Here is a 12,076-nt window from a genome sequence, read left to right as displayed (position 1 = left end):
GGGGTTTCACCATGTTGGCCAGGCTGGTGTTGAACTTCTGACCTCAAGTTATCTGCCTGCCCCAGCCTCCCAAAGTGCAGGGATTACATGTGTGAGCCACCACAGCTGGCCTTTTTAGGCTATTCTTTGACTCTGCTTCACAGTTCCACCTCCACGAACTCTTGCTCCTAGATTGTCAACTCCTAGAAGGCAGGCACCAACTTTACTAATCTTATTATCATTAACAGCTAAACATAATTTAACTCAAGATTATTCACTGAAAGAATACAATTTTCACTTTAAGTATTTCACCTTCGATGGGAAAGTGAGCGCCCAATAAATATAACAGTAAGAGAAACACTGCCATCTCCTGGGTAAAACGGGTTGTGCCTCCTTTAGCAAATCCTGGGAAAAGAAAGTATAGAATTTACAGTGGGTAGATCAGGTTATGAACCTGCAGCTAGAGAATCAAAGCAAACTCGTCAAATTTTAGATTGCTAAAGACAAACTTTTTTTTTTTTTGGAGACAGTCTTTCTCTGTTGCCCAGGCTGGAGTGAAGTGCCTTGATTATGCCTCACTGCAGCCTTGACATCCTGGGCTCAATTGATCCTCCCACCCCTGCCTCCTGAGTAGCTGGGACTACAGGCACATGCCACCATGCCTAACTAATTAAAAAAAAAATTTAACTTTAAACAAATTTTTATTACACAAAGGTTGTCACATAATTGGATATTTCTCTACTTCGTATACAATTATTCTCATTCTCCACAGAAAGGCTGCTTAACTTCTCATCAGGTGGTGGCAAGCACTAAAATCCTGATTTTAACAGAATAGTAGTAAAAATGCCTCAGTGATTTCAGTTGAAAGCAGTACATTGGTACATGGCTATTGTACCCAGTATCAGGAATGTACAAATGTTTTTTTATTCAAAAATACAAAATAAAAGGCTAATACCAGGAGGCAAGGAAGCAACTTTCTGAGAAGTCAACTAAGAAACAAAGCCTTCCCAGTCCACACTGAAGTCTCTTGCCTTTGAGCTCAGCCTTCATTGACTGGATTACCCATTTGGAAGTTAATCACAGGCAGCCTTGTGACAGTTCATGATTATGGAATCGATTTCACTCTTAAATTGTCTTAACTCTCCAACTAAATTGTAAGCTGATGAAGGGTAGGGACCTTGCCTGATTCAGCTTTGTACCATTCTCCTCCCCACCTCCTAACAAAACCCCGCTTGGTGTCCTGTCACATGTGATATTTTATTGCAGTGCATTACTTCTTACTTTATATCACTAGGAGATTAATTCATCACATTTCTATGCTGATGTGCTAAATGTAGAGAAAAAGTAAGTGTGTCTCATAATGTACCTAAATACAAGGACTGTGTATTGTGAAAATAAAAATAAAAATAAATTATCTGGAGGCATGGACAATGACAGCAGTAAACCATTATGTATTTTGTCAACTGAAACCAGTAACTGATGATTATAGTGATTTTCAGCCAGCCTTTTTCTTCATTTTCTCCAACTGGCTTCTCTGAAGTTACTGGTGAGGAATACTGCCTTGGGTTTTCTGTCACAGTTCATTAATAAAGGTAAAGCACCAGTCTAGGGGTTAGACCATGCCACCTCCCATACCACCTCCCATTCCACCCATTGCACCCGTTCCATGGTCCTTCTCTTCTTTAGGAATTTCTGTGACTACAACTTCTGCTGTAGTTAACAGAGAGGCCACACCAGCAGCATCCAGTAAAGCAGTTCTCACAGCCTTTGTTGGGTCAATAATTCCTTTTTCCACCATATTCACAAAATCTCCAACCATAGCATATAACCAACTTCTGAGGAACTTTGCATAATTTTCTCAACTATCAAAGATCCTTCAACACCTGCATTCTTAGCAATGGTCATTGCTGGAATTTTGAGTGTTCTTTTAATAATTTCTATACCAATTTTCTGATCTTCATCAGCTGGAGTCAATGAGTCCAAGGCTGGAATGCATTGAAGCAGGGCACAACCCCCTCCCAATACAATGCCTTCAACAGCAGCTCTTGTAGCATTAAGGGCATCTGAACTCTGTCTTTCTTTTCATTCACTTTAACATCATTTGTCCCACCGACCTTCAGCACAGTTACTCCATCTGAAAGTTTTGCCAGCTGTTCATTCAGTTTTTCCTTTTCATATTCACTAGTTGTGACATCTAACTGCTCAATGGTTTCTTGAATACATTTTTTTCAGTTTGAGCTTTGTCACCTTTTCCTTTTAAGAGCATGGCATCGTCTTTGGTCACAATGACCTCTCCAATGTTTCCTAAGTCATGAGGCTGAACGTCTTCAAGATTTACGGTCAACTCCTCTTCTCCAAACACTGCACCACCAGTAGCAATAGCCATACCTTTTTTTTTTTTTTTTTTTTTTTGAGACGGAGTCTGGCTCTGTCGCCCAGGCTGGAGTGCAGTGGCCGGATCTCAGCTCACTGCAAGCTCCGCCTCCCAGGTTCACGCCATTCTCCGGCCTCAGCCTCCCGAGTAGCTGGGACTACAGGCGCCCGCCACCTCGCCCGGCTAGTTTTTTGTATTTCTTAGTAGAGACGGGGTTTCACCGTGTTAGCCAGGATGGTCTCGATCTCCTGACCTCGTGATCCGCCCGTCTCGGCCTCCCAAAGTGCTGGGATTACAGGCTTGAGCCACCGCGCCCGGCCCAGCCACACCTTTAAGCTGGTTCTTTCTATTGTCACCAAACCCTGGAGTCTTGATTGCCACAACCTGAAGACCAACCTTTAGCTTATTCAAGACGAGTATACTTAGAGCTTTTCCATCAATGTCTTCAGCAATTATGACCAAAGGCTTACGGTGAGCAGTGGCAATTTCAAGAACAGGTACAATGGACTGGACACTAGAAATTTTCTTTTCACTCAACAGAATGTAGGCATCCTGGAATTCACATTTCTGACCTTTTGATGTATTAATAAAGTATGGAGAAAGATAGCCTCGATCAAACTTCATGCCTTCAATAATCTATAATTCATCATTCAGTGTTTTTCCATCCTTCACTGTGATGACACCCTTTCTTCCAGCCTTTTTCATTGCATCAAAGATTATATTGCCAATTTATTTGTCTCCGTTTGCAGAAACCGTAGCAATCTGTGCAATTTCTTCAGGGGTCGTCACAGGTTTAGACTGCTTTTTAAGTTCAACAATTACAGCATCAACAGCTAACATCACACCTCTCCTGATTTCCACTAGATTAGCACCTTTGCTAATCTTCTCGAAGCCTTCCTTGGCTACAGAGCATGCCAGTACAGTAGCAGTGGTAGTGCCATCCCCAGCCTCTTCATTTGTGTTATTGGCAACATCTTGAACAAGTTTAGCTCCAATGTTTTTATATTTATCCTTTAAGTCAATTGACTTTGCAACAGTCACACCATCTTTTGTTACTCTGGGACTTCCCCAGCTCTGCTCAATAATCACTGTTCTTCCCTTTGGCCCATTGTAACGGCTACAGCATCGGCTAAAAGGTCTGCACCTTGAAGCATTAAGGCTCAGGCATCTGCACCAAATTTTACATCTTTGGCATAAGCCCGAGCGAGATGAGGAGTCAGTACCCTGGACACTGGTCTCATCTGGCGAAAGACTGTAAGCAACCAAAGCATTTCTGCAGGGCGGTGGCAGGGCGTGCACGCAGCGAGACAGGTCGTCACTGGCGAGTGAGGGCTAAAAATTTTTATAGAGATGGGGTCTCACTATGTTGTCCAGGCTGGTCTCAAACTTCTGCACCCAAGTGATTCTCCCGCCTTGGCCTTACAAAGTGCTGGGATTACAAACATGAGCCACCATGCTTGGCCTGCCTTCTTTAAATGTCAATGCAGGTTTGCTATCATCAACTTATTAAAATGTGATTTTGAACATAAAAATATGCTCACATTAAAACTACATGGAGTAGGCCGGGCATGGTGGCTCATGCCTGTAATCCCAGCACTTCTGGGAGGCCAAGGCGGGCAGATCACGAGGTCAGGAGATCGAGACCATCCTGGCTAACACGGTGAAACCCCATCTCTATTAAAAAATACAAAAAAATTAGCCGGGCGTGGTGGCGGGCGCCTGTAGTCCCAGCTGCTCGGGAGGCTGAGGCAGGAGAATGGCGTGAACCCGGGAGGCGGAGTTTGCAGTGGGCTGAGATCCTGCCACTTCACTCCAGCCTGGGTGACAGAGCAAAGACTCCATCTCAAAAAACAAACAAACAAAAACAAACAAACAAACAAAAAAACTACCTGGAGATATCATTTCTCACCTGCCAGACTGGCAAAAATCCAGAAGCTTACAACAAACTGTTGGTGAGACTGTGGGTTAAAAGGTACTTTCAAGCTTGGGCAACATAGCAACACCCCATCTCTAAAAAAAAAAAAAAAAAAAAAAAAGGTTTTTAAATAAGCCAGGCACAGTGGCATATGCCTTAGTCCTAGCTACCCAGAAGGGTAAGGTGGGAGGATAGCTTGAGGCTGCAGTGAGCCAAGATCATACCCCTGCACTCCAGCATAAGCGACAGAGCAAAACCCTGTCTCTACCAAAAAAAAAAAAAAGGCAGGGAGGGCACTTTCATATATTGCTTGTGGAAAGACAAAATAAAATAATGCCTTTCACACTATCTACCAAAATTATATGTGTATTTACCCTTCAACCCAACAGTCCCACTTGTAGGAATAGATCCGAAAGATACAATTGGCAACAATAAGAAGAGACAGTACATACAAGGCATCTTCACAGCAGTAAGCAAGAAAGCTATCAAAGACTACTGGGGTTATGTTAAAAGGATTCAAGAATCAACTTTAGAAGCCGGGCATGGGGGCTCACACCTGTAATCCTAGCACTTTACGAGGCAGAGGCAGGAGGTCTGCTTGAGACCAAGAGTTCAAGACCAGCCTGGGAAACACAGTCTCTATTGAAAAAAGTGAAAAATTAAATGAATAATATTTAAAAAGAATCAACTTCAGTGGGTTGCTATTGTCCAAAGATGGTACAGTTTGAGCATCAAAAAGAATAACTACAAAGAATGTAAACATGCCAAATTTAATAAAATCCACAAGTTCATAATAATTTTTCAAAGCCCTAATTGATCGTCTTTAAGAGAATATTACATAATCAACTTACTATTCCTAAAACTAGTAAATAAAGGAAAACAAGTTGAATATATAGCCTGCCTTTTCTATATGAATTGTTTCTCAGAATAACCAAGTAATTGATGAAGAAAATCCTCCTTTACAGATGAATACAAAATAATAAAGAAATAAGGAACAACAGGCTGGGTGCAGTGGCTCATGCCTGTAATCCCAGCACTTTGGGAGGCTGAGGCAGGTGGATCACGAGGTCAGGAGATCGAGATCATCCTGGCTAACACAGTGAGACCCCGTCTCTACTAAAAATACAAAAAATTAGCCAGGCGTGGTGGCGGGCGCCTGTAGTCCCAGCCACTCGGGAGGCTGAGGCAGGAGAATGGCGTGAACCCGGGAGGCGGAGCTTGCAGCGAGTCGAGATCGCGCCACTGCACTCCAGCCTGGGCGACAGAGCGAGACTCCGTCTCAAAAAAAAAAAAAAAAAAAAAAAAAAAAAAAAAAAAACAACGGCCGGACACGGTGGCTCACGCCTGTAATCCCAGCACTTTGGGAGGCCGAGACGGGCGGATCACGAGGTCAGGAGATCGAGACCATCCTGACTAACACGGTGAAACCCCGTCTCTACTAAAAATACAAAAAAAATTAGCCGGGCGTGGTGGCGGGCGCCTGTAGTCCCCGCTACTCGGGAGGCTGAGGCAGGAGAATGACGTGAACCCGGGAGGCGGAGCTTAAAGTGAGCCGAGATCGCGTCACTGCACTCCAGCCTGGGCGACAAAGCGAGACTCCATCTCCAAAAAAAAAAAAAAAAAAATCCAATAACAACAACAAAAAAACAATGACACTGGTTGCCTCCAGGGAGGGAAACTGGGTAGCTGGGAAACAGAAGCAGGATAGCAACTTCATTATATGCCCTTTTGAATTCTGAACCAGCTGAATAAATAAAATAAAATGGCTCCAATAATGAGTTGACTACTTGAAAACTTTGGTGACATATTTTTTTCCCTGCTTGTGCTTCTATATTAAATTATAATAATTGTGTTAAATATTGTGATTCTAGAGTTCCTTAGGCAGTTTTTGGTTTTTGGTTTTCTGTTTTTTTTTTAAGATGGAGTCTCCCTCTGTCGCCCAGCTGGAGTGCAGTGGCGTGATCTTGGCTCACTGCAACCTCTGCCCCCCGGCGTTCAAGCAATTATCCTGCCTCAACCTCCCGAGTAGCTGGAATTACAGGTGTGCGACACCACGTCTGGCTAATTTTTTGTATTTTTAGAAGGGACGGAGTTTCACCATGTTGGCCAGGCTGGTCTCGAACTCCTGACCTCAAGTGATCCGCCCACCTCAGCCTCCCAAAATGCTGAGGTTACAGGCGTGAGCCACCGCGCCTGGCCTAATTTTGCTATAAATATAAGAACATGTTTCATACTGTTCCAGACAAGCCAGGAAATATGGTGATTCTAGTAATAATAAAAAATGGAGACCAGGCTCAGTGGCTCACGCCTGTAATCTCAGCACTTTGGGAGGCCGAGGCGGGTGGATTACCTGAGGTCGGGAGTTTGAGACCAGCCTGACCAACATGGAGAAACCTCATATCTACTAAAAATACCAAAAATTAGCCAGGTGTATTAGCTGGCGCCTGTAATCCCAGCTACTCAGGAGGCTGAGGAAGGAGAGTCGCTTGAACCCGGGAGGCGGAGGTTGTGGTGAGCTGAGATCGTGCCATTGCACTCCAGCCTGGGCAACAAGAGTGAAACTCCATCTCAAAAAAAAAAGGGAAAATAACACAAATATTCACCAGTAAGGGACTTGTTAAATAATAATAACTCAAAAACAAAACTAAGATGATATTTCAGAGAAACTTGAAATCAAGTACTGGTACCATTAGCAACTATCACAGAAATTTTATATGTAGTATTATTCCTTTGATTTGGCACCTTCACCTACTTTTTATTGTGAATTTTCATCTAATTAAATTAACTAAATTGGAACAAGAAATGCAAACAAGGGAGTAAATATACTTAACACCAAAAATCTCTTTTCTGAGTGGTAGTTACATAAATTACCTGATGATCTAAAATTGTATTATCTAAAACTTTCCTGAAAATCAGTAAACTATAACGACAGTTTTTTTGCAAACTGACAGGTCAAAGCAGGTGACGTAAAAAATTTCAAATTATATAAAATCTTAATAAAATATGGCTTATGGAGTGTTTCACTTAGGTAAATGTGGTTAAAAGTTAATTTAACCTAGTCTTTTAGAGAAGGGTCTCATTTGTTCACTATAGAGTAATACAAGATTCTGACATCTTCCATATTCTTTAAGTCAAAGAAAAACAAGTATTAAAATACTATTTCTCTACCAATAACTTGGAGAAGGGAAAAAAGAAAAAAGAAAATCCTATCAATCAAACCCTGAAGGTATTTTCTTTTTGCTGTGTCAGCAAAGGCTTTCAAGTTCCTTCAAATTAGTTTTTGCCTACAGATTTTTCTAAATCCTTTTTAGGAATTCTAGCAAAATCTACATTCTTTTAGTATATTTTGTTGATTAAGACTTGCTATAATCTACTTTAATGGCTATTGGAGAACCCAGATTATAGAAGATATTATTTGGCAAAATAGAGAAAATGCATGTTAAGCATCATAAATGGACCAGTGTGATGATATGTTTTTTTAATAGGCTTATATTTATATTTTTTCAGTCCTATAAATTTTCATTTTGTTATTGCTAAACCAAAGAAGAATTAGGAAAGCACACTGGAGTAGATCACAGACATGTTTAAACTTTTATTAAATTTCATTTACTCTATGAAAGTCTAGTATCAAGTTAAAACATGCATCTCATACCTACATCCTCAGTTTCATTGGTCCACGTTCTTTCTTTTTCTTGAGACGGAGTCTCACTCTGTCACCCAGGCTAGAGTGCAGTGGCGTGATCTCAGCTCACTGCAACCTCTGCCTCCCAGGTTCAACTGATTCTCCTGCCTCAGCCTCCTGAGTAGCTGAGATTACAGGTACATGTCACCACGCCTGGCTAATTTTTGTATTTTCAGTAGAGACGGGGTTTCACCATGCTGGTCAGGCTGGTCTCAAACTCCTGACCTTGTGATCTGCCTACCTCAGCCTCCCAAAGTGCTGGGATTACAGGCGTGAGCCACCACGCCCGGCTGGTCCACACTCTTATACCCACGTTTCATTCCAACCCAACTAGAGGTAGAGTCCCTCGAATGTTCCTCTCAGGCTCTGTTTATTCTTGTAGAGCCCTCTGTCTGAAACACCTCTCATGCTTTAAAAACCAGCTCCTGTCAGCCAACATTCCTCTTCTATCCCAGTAGCCCTTCATCCCCAGCTTAGATGTCCTCTCTTTATACTTTCTTCTACATGTCTCTACATCACAGCATTTTTCATTAGGAATTTTTTTTTTTTTTTTTTTTTTTTTTTTTTTTTGAGACGGAGTCTTGCTTTGTCGCCCAGGCTGGAGTGCAGTGGTGCGATCTCGGCTCACTGCAAGCTCCGCCTCCCAGGTTCACGCCATTCTCCTGCCTCAGCCTCCCGAGTAGCGGGGACTACAGGCGCCCGCCACCACGCCTGGCTAATTTTTTGTATTTTTAGTAGAGACGGGGTTTCACTGTGTTAGCCAGGATGGTCTCGATCTCCTGACCTCCTGATCCGCCCGCCTCGGACTCCCAAAGTGCTGGGATTACAGGCGTGAGCCACCACGCCCGACCTTCATTAGAAATTTTAAACATAAACTTTCTCATTTCTCCCAATAGAAACTGGTTTATTAAATTTTTAAAATTCTGGATTCTCCAGCACTGGACCTGGCACACTGAATGCCAACAAATAAATATTAATTGAGTTAGTGGAAGCTGATTATGTCAGAGCCCCAAGTACTTACATTTTACCCAGTAAAATACAAGTTTATCTTTTACAAATGGAGAAACTAAGGCAGAAAGGAGTTTGTAACAACAGTATCATTAGCAAAGATTAATGAAAAAAAAAAGTGAACTAATCTTTTACTTGGACCAATTAACATCCTAGCTACAGTCTAAACAGTGGAACAGACCGGGTGCAGTGGCTCACACCTGTAATCCCAGGACTTTGGGAGGCCAAGGCGGGCAGATCACGGGGTCAGGAGTTCGAGACCAGCCTTGCCAACATAGTGAAACTCCGTCACTACTAAAAATACAAAAATTAGCCGGGCGTATTGGCGGGCACCTGTAATCCCAACTACTTGGGAGGTTGAGGCAGGAGAATTGCTTGAATCCGGGAGGCAGATGCTGCAGTGAGCCGAGATCACGCCATTGCACTCCAGTCTGGATGACAGAGTGAGACCCCATCACCAAAAAAGAAAAAAAAAAAAAAAGAGTAGAACAAATTAGTTTCTTAATCATAAGAAATAATCTCCAAACATCAATTTCCTATCACAGAGGATTTAGCTTTTCTTTTTTTTTTTTCTTTTTTTTTTTTCTTTTTTTTTGAGACAGAGTTTCACTCTTGTTGCCCAGGCTGGAGTGCAGTGGCGCAATCTCGGCTCACCGCAACCTCCACCTCCCAGCTTCGAGCAATTCTCCTGCCTCAGCCTCCTGAGCAGCTGGGATTACAGGCATGTGCCACCATATCCGGCTAATTTGGTATTTTTATTACAGTCAGTGCTTCTCCATGTTGGTCAGGTTGGTCTCGAACTCCTGACCTCAGGTGATCTACCTGCCTCAGCCTCCCAAAACGCTGGGATTTCAGGCGTGAGCCACCGTGCCCGGCCCAGATTTAGCTTTTCTTAAGGATTCAAAATCATTAAGTCCAATCCTCTCTCACATACCACAAAACTCTGGCACAGCCGTGGACTAACCTAAAAATCCACTGTTAGAGACACAAAAAACTTTCTTTCAGTTATGAAAATCTTCATTTATAGCTGCCCCTGTCATAGTTGGCTAATAGTTTTGCACAAATTAAACTAGATGATGAGTATTTTTCAAATTAGAAACAAAAAGAGGACCTGACCCTGCCAAGCTTTAACCACCTGGGACAACAAACTTGTTCTTCTCCAGTATCTTATACTTTACACAGTACCATTGGCCTCCCAAATCACCAGTTCATGCTCCATCCTCATGCAAAGACAGCAATATTGTATTGGAGACAGAGTTAGTCCAAAGGTCCAAGTGCAGCTGGAGCTAGTTCTCTAAGCAAAGAACCTCTGCTTCCATGCATAGATCTTCACTACCCAAACAGTTCCTATTAGCGGAAGAGTGCTAGGAGAAAGAGAGTAAGGAACTCATTAGAGTATAAAGCTAATTCAAAGAGGCGGAAATTGGAAATAAAGGAAGCAAATTAATCCTGGGTAATGTTTAGAAATTCCTTAACAGCTGGTATTTTTCTCTTGAACAGATGAAAACGCTTCAGATAAATAATATTCCTGTGAAACAAGAATAAGATTCGTCTGTTACATATGAAAAAACTAATGCAGGATTGAGTTTACACTATTAAGACCCAGAACTCTGCCTCTTGGGCAAAGCCAAGCATAAAGCAGCAAGCCGGAGTCCCAGAATTAGACGGCTTTCCACGGACAGGAGAACGGATACAGCAGGCACAGAATGACTATAGAAGAGAAAAAACAAGCAAAAACAAATGTCACTCCATCTGGTTTTAAGCCAAATAAGCCCTCCGATCCTAACCAAGGCAAAGGAGAACTGCCTTTCCACAGAACACACCATACTGGTTTCAGTATTTGTTTTCCCACGGGTACCCTTGAAACTCATTTTAATTCAAAAATGAAAACTATGGGCCAAGCACGGTGGCTCATGCCTGTAATTCCAGCACTTTGGGAGGCTGAGGTGGGCACATCATCTGAGGTCAGGAGTTTGAGACCAGCCTGACCAACATGGCGAAACCCCGTCTCTACTAAAGACAAAAAATTAGCTGGGTGAGGTAGCACACGCCTGTAATTCCAGCTACTAGGGAGGCTGAGGCAGTAGAATCGCTTGAACCCAGGAGGCGGAGGTTGCCGTGAGTCGAGACTGCGCCATTGCACTCCAGCTTGGGCAACAAGAGCAAAACTTCGTCTCAAAAAAAAAAGAAAAAAGAAAAAAAGAAAACTAGTATTTTGTGAAACAGCCAGAACTATCACAAGGAAAAGGCTCCCAGTACTGTATCATAATACTTCCACACACATAAAATACCTCCTTTAGGGATGGGGTCATTTCTCTTGGGATAATTCAATTCAATGCTTAATTTTTGGGAAGGGCTGCATGAAGGAGAGACTTGTAGTTAAAAACAAAACAAAAGGCCGGGCGCGGTGGCTCACGCCTGTAATCCCAGCACTTTGGGAGGCCGAGACGGGCGGATCACGAGGTCAGGAGATCGAGACCATCCTGGCTAACACAGTGAAACCCCGTCTCTACTAAAAATACGAAAAACTAGCCGGGCGAGGTGGCGGCGCCTGTAGTCCCAGCTACTCGGGAGGCTGAGGCAGGAGAATGGCAGGAACCCGGGGGCGGAGCTTGCAGTGAGCTGAGATCCGGCCACTGCACTCCAGCCTGGGCGACAGAGCGAGACTCTGTCTCAAAAAACAAAACAAAACAAAACAAAACAAAAAAACGGGTCTAATTTCTGGCTTTGGTACTTACTAGCTGGGTTACCTTATGCGAGAAGTCTTAATTTCCGAGTCTTAGTTTCCTCACCTTCAAATTGAGACTAATAACTACTTTGTAGGTCTCTGGTAAGACGGAGAGAAACGAAGTGGTTAGCACACCATGGGCACTCAATAATAGCTATTATTTACATAATGAGTCCCTACTAAATATGGATGCTGGGTTAGGCGTTGCCGAGATACAAGGTGAAAATTCTAGTTGCAAATAGAAAAAGTCCTGAATGTTCTTAGATTTCAAAATGCTTTTTGTACATCGCCTCTTTTCTGCCCGTGAGGAGGACAACGGCAAACAATTAAAGTAGGAAAAATGTGGGGAGCACTTCATGGTTTATAAAATGTTTTTCTGCGTGCCACCTT

The 12,076-nt window shown here is 42.8% G+C and overlaps 1 pseudogene; it reads right to left on the bottom strand.

Moving 5' to 3' along the window:
- Positions 1 to 1,249: 1,249 nt before the first annotated feature.
- On the bottom strand, positions 1,250 to 4,373 carry LOC103238532 (60 kDa heat shock protein, mitochondrial-like; annotated as a pseudogene).
- Positions 4,374 to 12,076: the final 7,703 nt, after the last annotated feature.

Source organism: Chlorocebus sabaeus, chromosome 11 (assembly GCF_047675955.1).
Source record: "Chlorocebus sabaeus isolate Y175 chromosome 11, mChlSab1.0.hap1, whole genome shotgun sequence".
NCBI classification, from domain to species: domain Eukaryota; kingdom Metazoa; phylum Chordata; class Mammalia; order Primates; family Cercopithecidae; genus Chlorocebus; species Chlorocebus sabaeus.
Note: the sequence above shows the minus strand (reverse complement) of the source record. Positions and strands in the feature narration are given on the sequence as shown.